At 40.6% G+C, this 19,176-nt stretch overlaps 1 non-coding gene across 1 annotated transcript; it reads left to right on the forward strand.

Annotated features, from left to right (window-relative positions):
- The first annotated feature begins 18,800 nt into the window (after positions 1-18,800).
- On the forward strand, positions 18,801-18,930 carry LOC120100424 (small nucleolar RNA SNORA17). The gene has a single exon (XR_015655957.1). It is a non-coding gene; the product is annotated as a small nucleolar RNA SNORA17 (small nucleolar RNA).
- The last annotated feature ends 246 nt before the right edge of the window (positions 18,931-19,176 follow it).

Raw genomic sequence — 19,176 nt, forward strand, 5'->3', positions numbered from 1 at the left:
GTTTCTTCTCTTCTCTTCTCTTCTCTTCTCTTCTCTTCTCTTCTCTTCTCTTCTCTTCTCTTCTCTTCTCTTCTCTTCCCCTCCCCCTCCCCCTCCCTTCCTCCCTTCTTCCCTCCCTCCCTCGCTCCCCCTCTCTCTTTCTCTTTCTTTCTTTCTTTCTTTCTTTCTTTCTTTCTTTCTTTCTTTCTTTCTTTCTTTCTTTCTTCCTTTCTTTCTTTCTCTCTTTCTTTCTTTCTTTCTTCTCTCTTATATTAAATCCTGACTGCAGTTCCCTTTCCCTCCCATCCTCCCAATCCCCTCTCCTCATCCCTCACTTTCCCCTAGATCTCCTTCTCCATTTCCCTCCAGAAAAGAGCAGACCTACCAAGGATATCAACCAGACATGATACATCAAATTGCAATAAGACTAGGTGCCTCTCCTCATATTAAGGCTGGATGAGGCAACCGAGTAGGAGGAAAAGAGTCTGAAAAGCAGTCAAAAGAATCAGAGACGGCCCGACTCCCACTGTCCTACAAGAAGGCCAAGCTACACAACCATCACACATATGGAGAGGACCTAATCCAGACCCCTACAGGCTCCCTGATTGTCAGTTTAGTTACTGTCAGTCCATATGAGCTCTGCTTAGTTGATTCTTTGAATTTTCTTGTGGTTTCTTTTCTGGCTCCTAAAATCTTTCCTTCCCCCATTCTTCAGGATCAAGCTGTTTGGTTGTGGGTTTTTGTATCTCCTCCCAACAGTTACTGATGCCTCTTTGCTAATGATGTAGGCACCACACTACAAGTATAGCAGAGTATCATTAGGAATCATTTCATTGACTCCCCCACCTCCCACCCTGTGTTTGACTCTATCTTATATCTCTGAACTATCTACCCTCTGGTTGGATTATGGTAGGCACTATCAGGAACGGAATCCTTCTTGTGGCATGGTTCCCAAGAGCCATGTACTAATATTTGTCAACCCCATGAGTTCTGTGCCACCTTTACCCCAGCACCTTGTAGAGAAGACAAACTGTAGATCAAAGGTTTTGTGGCTGTGTTTGTGTCTCAGTTCTTTCACTGGAAGTCTTGTCTGGTTACAGACAATGGCCAATTCAGGCTCTGTTATCCCATTACTGAGTGTCCTAGTTAGGGTCACCCTCATAGATTCCTGGGAGTTTCCATTGCACTAGGTGTCTGCCTCACCCCTGTAATACCTTCCCATTTCCCGTTGTCTCTTCCAGTATACTCTCCCTCCTTTCCCCTACCTGTTTCCTCCTGTTCCCATTCACATCTGACACCAGTCCTTCATGGAATCTATTCTATTTTTCTGGGGAGATTGATGTGTTTCCTTCTGAGCCCTCCTTATTACTGTGTCTGTGGATTATGGGTGGCCTGGCTACCCTTTCCTTACAGTTAATATCCACTTTAGATCAGTACTCCTTGCTCTACATCCTCACCAGCCTGAGCAGTCACTCTAAAAATTCTAAAAGGTTCTAAAAGCAGGGAAGTATCCTATGATCTGTATTTCATGAAAATAACATTTCCGGAATACTTACTTTAATTTTTAATTGTATTTGTATTCATATTAACTGAAATAGGATTACACCATTGCACTATCCACTTCCTCACTCTAGCCTGTCCCTCCCCCATCAAGTTGATAGCCTCTTTTACTTTGATTATTATTGGTACATACATGTCTGTCTGTCTGTCTGTCTGTCTGTCTGTGAGTTTATGCACAAATCATGGTTACCCTTTACTTTGCAGTTAATAACCACTTTAGGTGAGTACATGCAGTGTTTGTCTTTCTGTGTCTGCAGTACCTCCCTTAGGATGACTTTGTTTTCTTGTTCCATTCATTTGCTTACAAATTTCATACACTTTTTAATAGCTGAGTAGTACTCCATCGTGTAAATGTGTCACATCTTATCCACGCATTTAGCAGAATAACAGAAGTAGGATTTATGCAAGGCCCACGACCTACCTAATCTTATGTTCTTGGCTGTTTTAGCAGCGTGGGATTCAAGTTCCATTTTATGGATTGGGTCTTAAATCCAATCGAAGTGTTTTAAGTCACTTTAGCAGTTTTATGATGATTAGAGACTGGTAAGCCATGGTTAGACAGTGTAAGGTGATTGCCATATATAACAATTTGAATGAAAAAGTATCCCTCATAGTTTTAGGCATTCGAGAGCTTGGTCCCGGTTCTATTTGGGGAGGTTTAGATGGCGCATCCTTGCTGGAGGAAGCATGGCCATGAGCAGAGGGTTTTGAGATTAAAGGGCGGGCTGGGGATTTGGCTCAGTGGTAGAGCGCTTGCCTAGCAAGCACAAGGCCCTGGGTTTGGTCCCCAGCTCCGGAAAAAAAAAAAAAAAGATTGGCTTGAGATTAAAGGGCCTAAGTCACTATGTCTTGCTGCTTTGTGCCTACAGTTCAATATGTAAGCTCTCAGGCTCTTCTTCCTGTTGACACCCCTCTGCAACCTTAATCCCAAATAACTCTTCCTTCTATAAGCTTCATTGGTCATGGTGGATTTTGTTTATTTGTTTGTTTTTTATCAAAGTGACAGGAAAGTAACTAATGTGTTCTCTCCACATATAAATATAATATACTATGTTCTATAAACAAGATACGCTATGCTCTTGCATGGGTGTAGGTGAGACATAACCATGGCAGTTCCTCGGGAGGTGGAGGGAGATGAAGAAAGGACGAGAGCCAATAGGATTTAGCGATGGGTCAGAAATGGCTGAGGTGTGAACAAAGGGAATTAACAGCAGTTCTTGTCACCGTTTACATACTGATAAATGAATAAACTTTTTCCTCCTTCCTTTGTTCCTTCAGTTTTTTTCTTTCATTTTCACTTTCTTTACTTTTGTCCTTGACAAATGAGGATGAAAGTGCATATACTAGCAAATGTCGTACCACTAAGAGGTTAGATTTCATTGAACTTGTTTTGTTAAGGGATGGTTGGAAAAATCATTATTCATTAGACTTGTGTTTGGAAAGCCTCTTAGACATGCATACGGTCACATCAAATCAACTGTTGTTGAATATACAATATGTTACGTGCTCAAGAAGGAGATAAAAGTTGAAAATACACACCCAAGAGTCATTGTGCAATGAATAGTACATGTAAACTTAAAGGGCCAGATAAGATTTTGAAAGGAAGGGTTTGGAGAGAAAAGAAGAGAACCTAAGCTAGGTGCTCTTCCAAGAGGAGAAGCTCCACAGTTATCTGCAGTTATCTGCAGAATAGAAAGAATATTCACTAGATTATAGTAATTTTAAGACAACCCCCACTGCATGAACACACCCAAATATTCCCATGTTGTGGTTTAAATAGGAGGAAGAAAGGAATAATTGACAAGAGTTTTTTTTTTTATAGTTGGTTACCAGAGCATATATGTTGTCTGATGGATAAAGAGGCCAAGAGAAGAAAATCAGCAGCTAACAGTAAACTCAGAGGCTTTTTTGTAAAATCTCCCCCTCCTCTCCTCTATCCCCTTCCAGCAGAATTAATTATGTCCTTGTAGTTAGTCCCATAGGGCTTGCTTAATTATATTTATAACATTTTGTTATGGTTAATTATGTAAATTTTTGTGTCCCAAGTGGATTGTTGAACTCCTTGGGAGAATGGGTATTCTTTCTTGATTGGCAGCTCTGAGAAGGCTTTTATTAAGCACTTTGCATGTGTGATCTCAGCTGCTATTCACAACAGCCCTTTATGGAGACAATCTTTATTTTATAGGTTTTGGCTGAAGGGGGCTGAATGTCCAATAACACTGTTGGTGAGTTAGAGGCAGTGTAAGGGCCCTGCCTCCGAACTACAAGTTTTCCCTTAGGCGCACTTTTCTTTCAATGGCTCCTTCCACTAGGTTAGGAAACACATTTCAATACTACATGTGCTCTAATCCCCAACTCAAAGACAGCTGATGAAGTAAAACAGAGCTACAGGTAATAAACCTTAAGAATGAATACTTACTTTTATTCCTCTGATTTGGATCACACCATCCATTTGGTAATCTAGGAGGAATACCCGAGATGGTCCTCACCTACCTGGTTCCACTGTGGGCATCCTAGGTAGCCTCTTGATCAAGAGAAAGGCAGACACAGAGAGCGTGCATCAGGCCCATGAGCCCATGCCATCCTCTTCTGCATCTCTGTAGCTCAGCATGGCCAGGTGAAGGAGCCACTGGAATTTGAAGACCTTAGGCTGAGTGAGTAAAGGTGGCTCGCTGTAAGCTGTAATTGCTGTAATCGAGCAACACCAAAGCCAGAGAGTTCAATCTCTGTTTTAACCCCCACTGTGCTGATTGCCTGAAGGTGGTTTTCACTCTTAGAAATCTTTTACCAAACACATCAGTTGAAGGTATTACCTCATGAAGTTAAAAGAAAATGACAGAAAATGTCATGTAATGTCACATCCTTATCCCAGCCATCAAATGCACCTGCTCTTTTGCTCTGTATCAATTTAATGCAAAGAGCATTTTTTTTTTCAACTAAGGAGAGAAAGCTAATGTACCTAGAGCCAAACATTCACTGTAAGTGACTAAGACAAACCCACGGTGCTCTGCACGGTGTTAGTCATCTTTCCTCAGTAACACTTTCTAATCTAGGAGACCCTAATGTGCCTGGGTCAATTGAACCCTGAAGTTTAATGTCCAAGCTGCTCAGTGTTTTCCAGATGCCTCATTAGTTTGCCATCCTTTGGTGTATAAACCTGGAACGACAAAATGTACACTCATACTTTAAGCTATGATTAAATTTCAAAGGCTATTATTATTTTTATTAACTAGGATTTATTAAGTGTCGATCATCCATTCAGAATTTTGCATTGATTTCCCATTCCTATCCTCTAAAAGTGTGTAAAGTACGGTGAGATGTTCAACTGGGAAAAAAAAGTTCTGCAAAGACAAACTCACGATTCAGAGGAGAGACAAACCATAAACGGGCAATCTTAACACGAACAACGCCTCAATATGGGAAGAAACGGAAGCTGAGGGCACATGGGTGAAGCTATTGAAGCCATTAAGAACTCTCAAGAAAGCTTTTGAAGAAGGGCACGCATGAGGTGAACAAAGTGTGAACTGTAGTAGCTACAGAAGAAGGAGAGTTGGAGGAATGGTGAGGGCATTCCTGAAAGAGAAAGGTCTTTGCAAAGGTTACCTTGTGAAAAAAACAAGGGTCCGGGCACTAGGTATGTGTGGCCTGCTGAGAACCAAAGAAAGATGTAGCCAGCCAAAGAAAGATGAAGGATAGACAGGCTCACAGTGGGAAGCAGTGACTAGTTTTGTTAAAATGAACACATTCTTCCATGGGGTACATAGCTATGGAAACAGTTTAAGGAGCTTTACAGTTTAGCCCAAGAGAAACACGGAACACTTGTTTTAAGAGCAGATGACGCCAGAACAAAGAGGCTGAAAAATTGCTACAATAATCCACTTTTGTGTTTTTGAGGATATAAATGTCAGCCAGTGAGTGTGGGGCTTGGGATTAAAGATCGTCTAAAATACAAATTGAGAAGATTGAACTGGCAGAGGCTATTGTTTCCATGTTGCTAGAGAGGCCTGGGGGAGACTGGGTTCCTTCCTTAGGTAGACTGGATGTAGGTAGAATGTCCTTAGGGAGACGGTGCTTCTTAGCTTTCAATAGAAGAGTCAAATACTGAGTGGACCTGAAGTTATGTGTTTGATTCAGTCTTTCATTGCTGAGAAAAATATCCGAGATAAGCAAGTTAGAAGGAGAAGGATTGCTTTTGACTGCTGGTGTCAGAGGCTTTGGGTGGACCTGAGATTCTTCAGAGCATCATGGTGGAGAGAGTTTGATGGTACAAAGACACACACACCTCTGGAAACCAGGGAGGAAAGGGAGAGGGTAGGAGAGTCAGGAACTAGCAGGTCAAGTGCTAGGGCAAGCCCTTAGTGACCTACTTCTACAAACTAAGCCATCCTAAAACTTCACCTGCTTCTCTAAAGTGTGTAACCGGATGGAGGTAATTATACAGGCCTTGAATACACAGGCTGTGGAGCACTCTGCACAGCCCAAGTCCAAGTCCAAAGCCAGCCTACACTTGAAGGACTTGTCTTGTTCATGCACAAGTGTCTCATAGGTAGTACTTGCAACATGGGTAGATAGGAAGTCCTGTTAAAGCGTGCAACATTTAGCACTAGAGTAGATCATATGGTAAAGGTTAGGTGTTGCTCTTCATCAGTTTATGGCTGCTAAATTGTTTAACAGCTTCATGTATTCTATAAGTCATTATTATTAATATGGTGAATCATGTCCAAATCTGAATTGTATCCACCCTGTACTGTTGTTTCACTACACTTCAGCTCACTGCCTTTCATGTATTAACTCAAACATGATTCTACCCAAGAGGGAACCACCCATCCGGCGTTCTCTTCTGCCACATTTGCCACTTCATCGTGTTCATGGTCTGTCCTTCTGTTCTTGAGCTTTTTTCCTTTTGCTCCACTGCACTTTGGCAAAGGATAGCTCAGTCCTTCACCTGCTGCCTTGAACTACACCAGCTCTTCACTGTTGCTGGAGAGAAAACAAAAAACCACGCTTGCTGCTGTCTTTTTAACCTTTTGACATTAAATTTCAAGGGTATCTTCTAAACTGTGCCTGGAAATAAGATTTATAATCTCTTCTTATACTATTTTTATACTCTTTGATCTCCTTAAACTTTCAATTACTATCAAATCTTTCCTTCAGTTTTAGAAAATAAACTTTATTTCACCTTTCACACAGAAAACCGGAAAACTTACACAAAAATTCCTGTTACCTTTATCTGCTGTTGGAATAAACTGTGCACGTTTGCTTTCTTGCACATCACTGAGGCAAAATACAGGCAGATTTGATGACAGGTAGGTAGAGAGGGATGAATGCATCTCCTGTTGGTGGATTGATTACAGGTTCATTTCTAGCATGACTAGGTCAATTGAAACGATACCACATGGACCACTTCCATATTATGCCTACTCCTGTACAATTAATCTCCCCATTCTCAAGTAAAATAGAGATTACAGACTCATGCTTATCAATTTGCTGATGGAACCTTGACCAGACATCCATTAGATTATGGATGAATTCATTAGCACACACAATCTGTCTCATCTGGACCTGACAACCCCCCTCAAGGCCCTTCTGTTTAGCATGGAGTTTCTACCTTCTTTCTTTCCTTTCATTTAATAATAGCCTCCTCACTACTTCACTGGAATTTTTCTGTTCATGTGAATCATAGTTCTTACACAGGAAACAAGAACTCAGAGAACAGAAGAAGCACCAATCAACTGGTTACACTGAATCCAGTCACGAAGTAGAGACAGGGAATGCTAGTACCTAGTCATTACCAGGTGTTCCTGTTTGAAATAACCTCAAGACACACTCAGAGGCATATCTCCTAGGTGTTTTTGAATCCAGTTAATTTAGCAATGAAGATTGACCACCAGTCTTAAAATGTGAGGTAATATGTTTTGTATTGTACTGGTTGAAATCATGATTTGAGGATATATATATATATATGTGAATATATATACGTATATATATACACACATATATATATACATACACACATATATACACACACACACACATATATATAGATATGTGTGGATATATGTGCATATATATATATATATATATATGTGTGTGTGTGTGTATATATGTATGTATATAGTATCTGTTGTCCAGAAAATGACATAATTACATTCTTCTTCATAGCTGAATAAACTCCACTGTGTATGTGTGCCATACTTTCCTTAGCCATTCATCTTTCCTGTCTCATTTCTTAATCTTCTAGTTCAGATGTCTTCTATATGTCTCTCTATTCTCTTTCTGGACTCTGTTACAAACACAGCGGAGAAACAGTTTTCTATCCTCTCACAGTCTAGAAGACACTCAAATAGAAGGCTCAGGTAGAGCTTTCCTCCTTAATCAGCGATCAAGATATTGTGTTAAAGAAAGGCAATTCTTCCAATAGGAATTTGCTTAAATAATAAATATATAAATGTCACTTTGTGACATTTCTAAAGAATTTGAGTAAGCAAATCTAGCTCTTACAAGTGAAAAAATGTAAGTATTCAAGTCTTATCTGGGACTGGATTCCAGAGCTTTAGGCTATCTTTCAACTCCTTGCAAAGCAAAATTAGAGAGTCAATGCCTACACTTCCTTCTGTGCAGTAGATAGGCCTTCCTAGCTGTCAACTCCACTCTACTGTTGGGTTTGTGCTTGGCAATTCTGTGTTACTTCCCACATCTTGGTAGAATGGGTCACTTACTGCCATGTCAGAAATCTGGGTGGCTGTTTTGGAATCCTAATCTGGATACACTTGATTGATGACACCAGGTAATATGATAAAAGAAATGATTAATTACTTTTACTCAGGAAGATACCTGGTCATCTTAATTGCTCTTACACAAAGGTAACTATTGGCCAATTCTGTCAAAAAAATAAGAAAGCGATTAGTACTCTTAATATGTTGTAACCTTTATTTGTGAGTTTCCCACAATCTGGAGCTGATCCCTGGGTAAATGCCATTCTGATTCCATTAAAGTTAAATTTCAAACAGACAGTAAAGGGCAAAGCGAGAGCTGAAAGTAATCATGGCGAAGAGGGCACATCTGCTCCCCTGGAGTGTCCGTCTTGCAGCTGGTGTTGAAATGGATTAATCCCTCCTCAGAAACAGCCAGGCAGCTTGAGTGGTGGGATGCTATTAAGTGACAAGATGAGTCCATTTTTGGAATGAAAGCAGAGAATTAAAGTGCCTCAAACAAATCACCACAACACCAAAGGGCATCTTCAGAATCGGTTAAAGTTCTCCTCTTGCTGAGAACACAAAATGGTGAATTTGTCTTAGCCAAGAACTTTAAATGTAAACACCTGGGATATTAAAATGGTGTTGTGTGACTCATTAGAGGAGCAACCATATTCACTTTTGTGCTTAGGTCACTTTCCAGAAGCAAGTTATGGGTTTTTATGGCAATTTACAAAGTCCTTCAAGTCATGGAGAAACAACGGATTGATGGCATAGGCTCTGAGCTTTCTCTCCACATGATGCTGACTAAGGACAAATTTAAGGATTCATCAGTGAAGTTGCCTTTGGGATCTTTCCATTGAAGGTTAGAGTACCCATGTTATCTTCCTAAATTAAGCATTGAGATTTATTTTTGTATACTTAGATCCAAGTACAGATGATGCATCATGACCTGGGCATGGTAGCATACACCTTCAGTCTCAGCACTTGAGGAATGGAGTCAGGATGATCAGGAGTTCAAGATCATCCTCAGTAACATAGTGAGTTCAAAGCCAGATTAAACTGCACAAAACTCTGCCTCAGTCCCATCTTCTCTCAAAAGAGTGCTTAATTGTTGCAGGGTATATGATCACATTGTGAACCCCCAGATTATGTTGTGCTGTGGCTCAGCCCTTAGCACACACCTTTAATCCCAAACAAGGAAGGTAAATGTATTTTGTAGATGGAAACCCCATGTCTAAAAGTGATGTCTAATTGAATGGTAGACAAAGTGACAAATCAGAGAAAGATTTGACAGAATGAGTAAGAAATAGAATTTACTCAACTCTCACAAGAACAGACAGAAAAACGAGCCTATTTAAGAGAGCACCACTAGGGGAGGGAGGGAGGGAGGGAGGGAGAGAAAGAGAGAGAGAGAGAGAGAGAGAGAGAGAGAGAGAGAGAGAGCAGTTTTTGCTCAGAGAGTTTTAAAGAGATAGGTTGAAGAGAGAACAAACTAAACAACTAGACACAGGTAAAGACAGAATGAGTCAGGAATGAACAGGAACCAGAAGATTATAGCAGGTTGCTAGAGTTAGTTTGAGACCAGTCAGAGTAATTCAGGAGAAATCCAGAGAGGCCAGATTGAATAGTTAGTATGGAAAGGAGTTTGAATCAGCATAGCTGAGGTGAAACAGTCAGCTGGAGATCAGAAACAAAATAAAACAAAACAACAACAACAAAACCAACTAGGAAGGGGTGAGCTTATTCAGCCACAAGTCTCAAAAGCTGAAAATATTCTAGGCCCAGATTAGATTGTACAGAAGCTAGAGGCTTCTAGAACTAGGTCTAGGTTACCAAATGGAAGCAGTAAGCCTCCAACATGACAATTGCATTAGGTGAATAAAGGTCACTTTTATACTTAATGTATTTATTGTGTATCGTATTATGGAGTGTCATTGGAGAAACCATTTGAATTTATGATAATTCACTCTGCAGAAAACCCATATTTCTCTTCAAATAGGGTGTGAACAATTTTTTTTGGAGTGTGAATATTTTTAATGTGTATCTTTAAATGACAGCTTGACTCCCAGGAATGACACTGTCCATGTAGGTCTTCATCGCTTCCCTTCCCAGACCCATTCAAATATAGCATACATTGTTGACCAGTCATCTAAATCAGGTAGGTTTTGCAATGATAGAGGTCAGTTGCATGTGTTTTTACCTAAATAGTCCTTACATTATGCATTTTGAAGCCCCTCTGCCTGTGACACCAATCATATGAAAATAATAATATCTTTAGAATGATTTTTCTGAACAATCCTGTATTAGCATGAAATGCAACTGTCTGAGCTCTCTTAGCTGTTCTTTCCCATGGAAATCTTTTGTTTGTATTATTTTGTTTTCTTTTCTTTTCTCTATTTTTCATGGTGTCATGAACATAACATGATATCTGCATCTAACAAAACTTTGTATATACAGTACTCTATTATGAGTTGTAAGCACATGAAAAATGAGACATCTGTAATTTTCTTATGTTTTGAATTTTACCTTTTCTTCTTCCAGCTAGCCCCTGGTAATAACCAGGTTACTTGCCATTTCTAATAATTTGATTACTTAAGATAATTTAAAGAAATATCATCCTTTAGGATTTGTCCTTGTATGACGGTCATGCTTCATATTGCACAGTATTCTTGAGGTTTGCACATGTCGTCATTGATAACAAACTTGGCTCTTTATATGACTAACTTCTCTCTCTCTCTTTCTGTGTGTGTTAATCTCTCTCTGTGAATGTGTATGGGTGAGTCTGTCTGTCTGTCCATCTCTGTCTGTGTGTGTATCTGTCTGTCTTTCTGTCTCTCTCTGACCCTACATGTTTTTATGTATGTATCACATTTTTCCCTACCCATCTATCTGTTGATGGCTATTTCAGTTGTTTCAATACTTTAACCTTTGTAACTTATGCTGTAGAAACCACAAAAATGCAAATAACCCTTCAAAATCACAATTAATTTTTGAATAAACATCCTAAAGCATGATCACTGGATCTCAATGAGAAATTCCTATACCAATTTTTGATAAAAGCAACTTTACAAACCCCCTGTCTGAAAGATTAAATCTGTCTGAAAGATTAAATCCATCTAAAATCTAGCTTTTTGGGATCCAACACTGTCTTCTATTTTTTTTTCTGTTGTTGGCTACATTATTCTTTTAGAGTCCCCCCCCCCAGAAGTCTTAATAGCCAGAAAAAATTATATGGAAGAACTCCTCCCATGCTCATCCTATGGACCACCAAATTTTCTGGACAGCCTGTAATTTTCTATAGTTTCATTATTAAATGAGCTCTTAGTTTCTCTTAATTTCTAGATGCCAACGTTTCTATTGGCAATTTTAGAGATTTTGGTTCTTATCAACAGCCAAAATCATTATAGGAATTTTTTGCTTTAATCCTGGGTGTGGGATAAGGGCCTGCTTCAGATTGTGTACAGCATCAGACTACAAATTCACCTTGTGCACCTCCAGGGGCATACTTTTTTTTCAGTGGCATATACTTTCTGTGATTGTGTGATGTTTGGATTCCTGGGGACTTTTCAGAAGGAGTATAAATGCTAAAACCCTGAAAGGAATGGTTGGTTGGTTGTTGTTGGTTGGTTCCTGTGGTTGCTGTTGGTCAGACTTTGTTAACTAGTCATGCATGAAGAAGAAGAGAAGGAGGAGGAGGAGAAGGAGGAGGAGGAGGAGGAAGAAGAGGAAGAGGAGGAGGAAGAGGAGGAGGAGGAGGAGGAAGAAGAAGAGGAAGAGGAGGAGGAAGAGGAGGAGGAGGAGGAGGAGGAGGAGGAAATTAGACATCCTGACAGGAAAGATGCTTCAAGGACCTCAATGCTCCTAATTCACAGTAAGTATTCTAACAATGACATGATCCCCTTTATGGCTATCTCTTTTTCCTTTCCTATCTAGTGTTATAGGGTTGAAAGGGTGGAGAGAGGGTAGAGAAGGGTCGAAGAAAGAGGGACTCACAAAGTAGCCAAAGTTACATGTTAGGTTTTAGTTGACCCCTAAAGTATTCCCTGTCTTTACATGTTCAATTAACAAAACCATTTGCTCTAAGCAGGACTCATCCTTGAAAACTGTAGCTCCAATTATGTTCACCTGCCAGCTGTGTTTGTGCTTTTTCGCTACTAATTTTAAATTCCTATGCATCTTAAAAGTTAATGTAATTATGATTAAAAATTGGCGCCTTGCACTTTACAGGTCTTAGAAGGTGGAAAAGGTTTCTAGAGACATGGTGACATTTGGCTGATCATCTTGTCACAGAAGGGTAACATTTATCATTACTATAGTAAACTACCCGAGGAAGATCAACTTTACAGAAAAGAGACATAAATAGCTGATAGTGTTGAAAGCCAGAAGGGGGGATTGGGGATTTAGCTCAGTGGTAGAGCGCTTGCCTAGCAAGTGCACGGCCCTGGGTTCGGTTCCCAGCTCCGAAAAAAAGAAAAAAAGAAAAAGAAAGCTAGAAGGAAAACAATACATTTCTGGTGGTGATCCCAAGGCCAAAGGCAGTAGAAGCACCTGTAAGAGGAAGAGGCCATATAACTAGGCAAGATTCAAGAAGCTGTGATTCCATAACATTTTCCAATTAGCTGTAAGGACCTCTTAAAGGTCCAACCTCCCAACATTACCCCACTGAGGACCAAGTTTTCAATACATGAACAAATCATTTATCTGTTCTTTCTTTCTCTTAAGATAGAAAGTTACAGGAATTTCCCATCCCTGATAAGTGTGGTTGCTATAGTAAATGGATACAAGTCACTGTGGAAAAGCTAGAAGAAGAATCCATATGTGCAGCTTGTCTTGGGTCCCAGGATATTGACAGATGTCCCCAGAAGGAAAGGAGAGAGAAACAGATAGTTTCTCCTAGTTGAACATGACTAGTCTTAGCATTGAAGGAAATATGAAAGTGTTTTGGTTTCATGTGAAGAAAGCTGTTACAATTAATTATTAAAACACATATTAAAACTCAGGCTTACACAGCAAGTTTATTATTTTTAAGAAGTGTGACCTAATGAGACATTGTTACTCCCCTGTTTGGTAACCTAGAATTCACTTACAGTACACTGTGTTTGTGTGTGTGTGTGTGTGTGTGTGTGTGTGTGTGTGTGTGTGTGTCTTATATAAGTTGGTAGAATACTTCAATTGTTTCACCTTTTAATATGACTCTCCCTTGACTATCACACTCCTAGTGTTCATTGGTATCTGAGTTTTGTGGCTCAGTGGCAGTGTGGAGTCATGATGGTAGAGCTTAAGGATGCCAGCATCCCTTTGGAAGACAATTGTATATAGTGGTGTGGAAGACGGATTTTTATGCTCATTGAATGTCCATGTGCCCTGTCATTTTTTTGTCTTATTGGAATGAGAAGACAATGGAAAGAATAATCAAAGTTTCTATGCAGGGCACTTAAGGGTGGGGACCCTTAAGGGCATTAAGAGACTGGAAACCTTTCTTTTCTCTTTCCTCCATATCAGCCACTATATGCTTCAGCAAGTTAGCAACAGGATGACTGATCGTCTATCAGTAAGCTCCCTGTCAATCTACTGAACATAGCAAATGGAAGAGAAATATAGGTTTTGTTGTTAGAGTTGTGGTTGTTACCGTGTCACAGTCAACTCATTTTCTGACTGACCCACTGAGAGAAAATTAGAGAATTTTCAGTTATGGACAGGGCACTCTAATTGCGTAAGAGAGAGGGCAGGCATGTGCTGACAGAAGAGGCTATTCATTCATAGAAGTTATAATTCATAATTTAAGCAAGCACTATATTACACAGACAGCTGACATTCATCTTTCTTTTCGTAATTCCTTTCAAATTTAAACAGATTTGATACATAATCTTACATGCCTAAACTCAAAAGTTTGCTCCTGACATTACACCTACCTAGTACAAAATGATTTTGATCAGAGAAGTATTTAGACACACACATGCACACAACACACACGCACACACACAACACACACACATAACACACAACACACACACAACACACACACAACACACACATAACACACAACACACACAACACACAACACACAACACACACACACGCACGCACACACACACACACACACACACACGCACACAATTCTGGGAAAATGGTTTCCTGACTTCTGCAGTCTTCTATGCCATAGGTAGTATGGCATTAGAATTTTAACAAATATTTTATGCAATATCTGTGTAATTTTATTCTGAATTCATAGTGTGTACTTTTCTGCATCTGAAAATGATGTGGGGACCACAAGAAAAGTCTTGTTGGCTCTGAGTAACTTTCAAGTGTCATAATTATTGCACTCAGCAAAGATGATTGACGTGTAGAATGCTTTGTTCCTAGGATTACAGCCAGTTTATGGTTAGCATTTCTCAACAACTGCAGAATTTGCTTTATCAGGTATGGGTTTTCAGTGTAGTGCGTCGTGCCCGGAATATGACAGATGTTTCCTAAAATTTTGTTAAGTAACTGAATATGTCAGGAAGCATTTCGGCAGTTTAGCTTGAAAATATATATTGAGAGACTACTGTGGTCAGCTCTGGGCTATAATTTGAGGAAAGGGGATAACTCTTGATAAAAAACAAAAAATGAAAATTTTCTAACTTGAAATTCAGAAAGTATTGTAAGCAGAAAGCAACCAGAACGCAGAAGAATCAAAAATGTAATCTGAGTCTCAAAATCCTGGTAGGTTTTTAAAAAAGTTTTCCTCTTCTATATTACATCTCAAATGCACTTTTCCCTCCCACCCCTTTAACTCCCTTCTCTCCCAGATCTACCCCCTATGCCTCAAATAAGGTGTCCTACCAGGAACATTAACTAAACACTGCATAAGTTACAATAAGGTCAGGCAGTACTATCACAGCAAGGTTGGATAAGGCAGCCCAGTGGGAGGAAAAGGGTCCCCTAGGTAGGCAAAAGAGTCTCTAACAGCCCTGAATACCACTGTTAGGGTCCCCACAAGACCAGCAAGCTACTCAGCTATAACATATGCAGAGGACCTATGCCAGACCCTTATAGGCTCCGGGATTTCTCTAAGTCCCCATGAGTCCCCTAATTGATTCTATGGGACTTCCTCCTCCTGGTGTCCTGAACCCTCTGGTTCCTCCTATCCTTCCTTCCCCTACTTTGCATAGCTCCCCAAGTTCAGCCTATAGTTTGGCACTCTGTATCTGCTCCCATTAGTTGCTGGATGATCTCTCTCTCTCTCTCTCTATCTCTTTCTTGTCTCTTGATGATGATTCTGATAATCTCAGATCTCGGAACACTCTGCAGACAGGACAAACTCTAGGTCAAAGGTTTTGTGGCTGGGTTGGTGTCCTAGTCTGTTTACTTAAGGTTTTGTCTGGTTACAGAAGATGGCTGTTTCAGGCTCCTTGTCCCCCACTACTAGGAGTCTTTATTTGCTAAGGCTACTCTCATAGACTCTGTTGAGTTTCCATTGCACTGAGTTTCTATCTTGCCCAGGAAACCTCCCTCTCTTCCAGTTATTTCTCCCACCCTGCCACCTGAACTCTCCTGCTCCAACCTCACCTGCCTCACCTAGTCTCCTCCTCAAAATCTATTCTATTCCCCCTTGCCAGGGAGATCTTTGTCCACCCTTAAGCCCTTCCTGTTTCTTAGCCTCTCTGGGTCTGTGGACTCTAGCACAATTGTCATTTATTTTATAGCTAATATCCATGTATAAGTGAGTACATTCAATTTTTTTCTTTCTGAGACTGTGTGACATCATTCAGGATTTTTTTTGTCTAGTCCCATCCATTTGTTGGCAAATTCCATGATGTCATTGTTTTTAACAGCCGAGTAATACTCCAGTGTGTCAGTATACCAGATTTTCTTTATCTATTCTTCAAGGTAAATAATTTAATTTAAAAATGGGGGTACAGATCTAAACAGAGAATTCTCAACAGAGGGATCTAAAGTGGCCAAGAAGCGTTTAATGAACAGTCAACATCCTTTGCCTTCCGAGAAACACAAAGCAAAACAACTTTGAGATTCCATCTTAAACCTGTCAGAGTGACTGAGATTAAACCCTCAAGGGACAGCACGTGCTGACAACGCTGTGGAGCCAGGGGAACACTCTTTGACTGCTGGTGGGAGCGCAAACTTGAACAGACTCTGGAAGTCAATACGACAGTTTCTCAGAAAGTTGGGAGTTGATCTACCTCAAGACCCAGCTATACCACTCCTAGACCCTAGACATAGACCCAGCTATACCACTCCTAGACCCTAGACATAGACCCAGCTATACCACTCCTAGACCCTAGACATAGACCCAGCTATACCACTCCTAGACCCTAGACATAGACCCAGCTATACCACTCCTAGACCCTAGACATAGACCCAGCTATACCACTCCTAGACCCTAGACATAGACCCAGCTATACCACTCCTAGACCCTAGACATAGACCCAGCTATACCACTCCTAGACCCTAGACATAGACCCAGCTATACCACTCCTAGACCCTAGACATAGACCCAGCTATACCACTCCTAGACCCTAGACATAGACCCAGCTATACCACTCCTAGACCCTAGACATAGACCCAGCTATACCACTCCTAGACCCTAGACATAGACCCAGCTATACCACTCCTAGACCCTAGACATAGACCCAGCTATACCACTCCTAGACCCTAGACATAGACCCAGCTATACCACTCCTAGACCCTAGACATAGACCCAGCTATACCACTCCTAGACCCTAGACATAGACCCAGCTATACCACTCCTAGACCCTAGACATAGACCCAGCTATACCACTCCTAGACCCTAGACATAGACCCAGCTATACCACTCCTAGACCCTAGACATAGACCCAGCTATACCACTCCTAGACCCTAGACATAGACCCAGCAATACCACTCCTAGACCCTAGACATAGACCCAGCTATACCACTCCTAGACATATACCTGAAGGATGTCCCATCTTCCCACAACAACACTTGCTCTACTATGTTCATAGTTGCTTTGTTCCAGAACCTGGAAACAACCTGGTAGGAATTTTTAAAGGTAGAGTAGGGTAGGGAAAGAAACCTTTGCTCTAGAAAGAAGTGACATACATAATTCACTCGTTGCTGAATACTGTGGGAAGAGGCCAGGATGAGGCTAGCTGTTGCCAGGTCACTCAAAGCCATGGGGATGACTTGGGCCTGATTAAAGCTCAGCCTACTGGAATGTGCTTGTTTTTCTTTCTTGTTGTTTTTAATTGTGTAGCTTCTCTGATAGATGGTACGCTTATGTTGCTCCACCCCCAATTTGTACGTTGAAATATAACCCCAATCTGATGATATTAGAAGGTGCACCTTGGGAGACAATTACACATGGAGTGTGGTGTACCTCTTGATGGCATGTGTGCACACAGAAGACATGCTACAGCTTTTGCCCTCCATTTGGAAATGGGAGAACTTGTTTAGTTTAGAAGATGATCTTTACCATCACTCACTTCTGCATCCCAACCTTGGGATTCCAGGATCCAGAGCACTGACAGATACATCTTTGTAGTCTGTAAATCCCTTTCTGTAGGACTTTGAATTCACTAGGACTACTCCTCTATCCTCCAACAGCCCTGCTTGAATGTCATTTATATAAACCAAAGAAAAGCAAAATGTCATCGGTGTGCATTTGAAATCTTCAGCAATTATATAAGAAGGGCAGTGAGAACATTGTATATTTTCTTTGACTATGAACTTTGATTAGGAGATTTTATAAAACGAATCTGTGTATTGTAGCTTAATTTTGATAATTGTTCCAAAGAATTGTACCATGGATCTGCTATCTATGCTAAAGAACTCTTTGAAAGCACATTTGAAACCCTGCAAAGACTTGCATACTCAGTTTGCATTCTGATACTTACAATAAGTACAGCAGACAGGACATTTCAGACAACACATTGGAAACTGTGACAAACAGTTCTCTGAACGATGTGCTCTCAGTTCCCTGACTTTTTTCTTTTAAATTTAGGTTAGTTCTCAGCAATGGTGCATAAGAAATAAAGTCCAAAGCCTTAGAGGCTTTCCTTTGTAGCTATGCTCCCATTTAAGTTGGTGTCTTACAACTGTGACTAATCTGGGTCAAACTTGTCACTTCCTAATTGAACCCCAGAGGGTGACTATAGTTTCTCCAGCTTCTTATTTCCTCAGAAAAATGATGGGTTTCACTCTAGATGTAGTTGGTGCCTACTGCGAGCATATTGTATTATTGAATCACAGTGTGGAGGGTGGCCAGGAGAAAGGGCTACCATTCACTTTGTTCCTTATGTCGTACCGATAAGAAATTAATGTAATGGTGAAAAGATAAGGAGGAAGACTGCAAAGGAGCAGAAAAATTGGGAAGAGAGTAGAATTAGCGGGAAGTCTTAGCTAATTAACTGAGGAAATGAGGAATATCAAGTACATAGCAACTCAAATATTTTCTGCCTTCTGTTGGTTCAGTTCAAATAATTTTATGGGTTATACAAGCTGCTCATTGAAGGGCTCATTTCTCCAAATCTTCAGAGATATTAGCCATGTCGTTTATCAAGACTCTTTGTCTTACTGCATCCCCCCACCCCCAGGCATTGCAGATGTGGCTGCTGTGTCACATGTGCATCAGTAGGTGGCAGAGAGGACAGAGGCTATGTCTTCACTTAGTGTTCTGACCTATACACATCTGAACAATTAGTAGCCTAATATTCCCTAAAAAATGAGAGCCTGAGATAACCACTATTCTGGCACCAGGCAGGCATAGATCAGCTCTCAGGATAGGAAGTGTGCTGGAGACTAGAAGAACCCTATTTGGGACAGTGGGCCCTGGATAGGAGTGAGCCCATGACAGATAATCCTCACAAAGGCTACTGGGACTAGACAAGGCGCCAGCCCAAGACAACTACCAGGAATAGGGCTCAGACAGGAAGTTACCCAGGGATGACCATTAGTCTAA

The sequence above is a fragment of the Rattus norvegicus genome, chromosome 1 (genome assembly GCF_021556685.1).
Source record: "Rattus norvegicus strain SHRSP/BbbUtx chromosome 1, alternate assembly SHRSP_T2T, whole genome shotgun sequence".
Classification (NCBI taxonomy): Eukaryota; Metazoa; Chordata; class Mammalia; order Rodentia; family Muridae; genus Rattus; species Rattus norvegicus.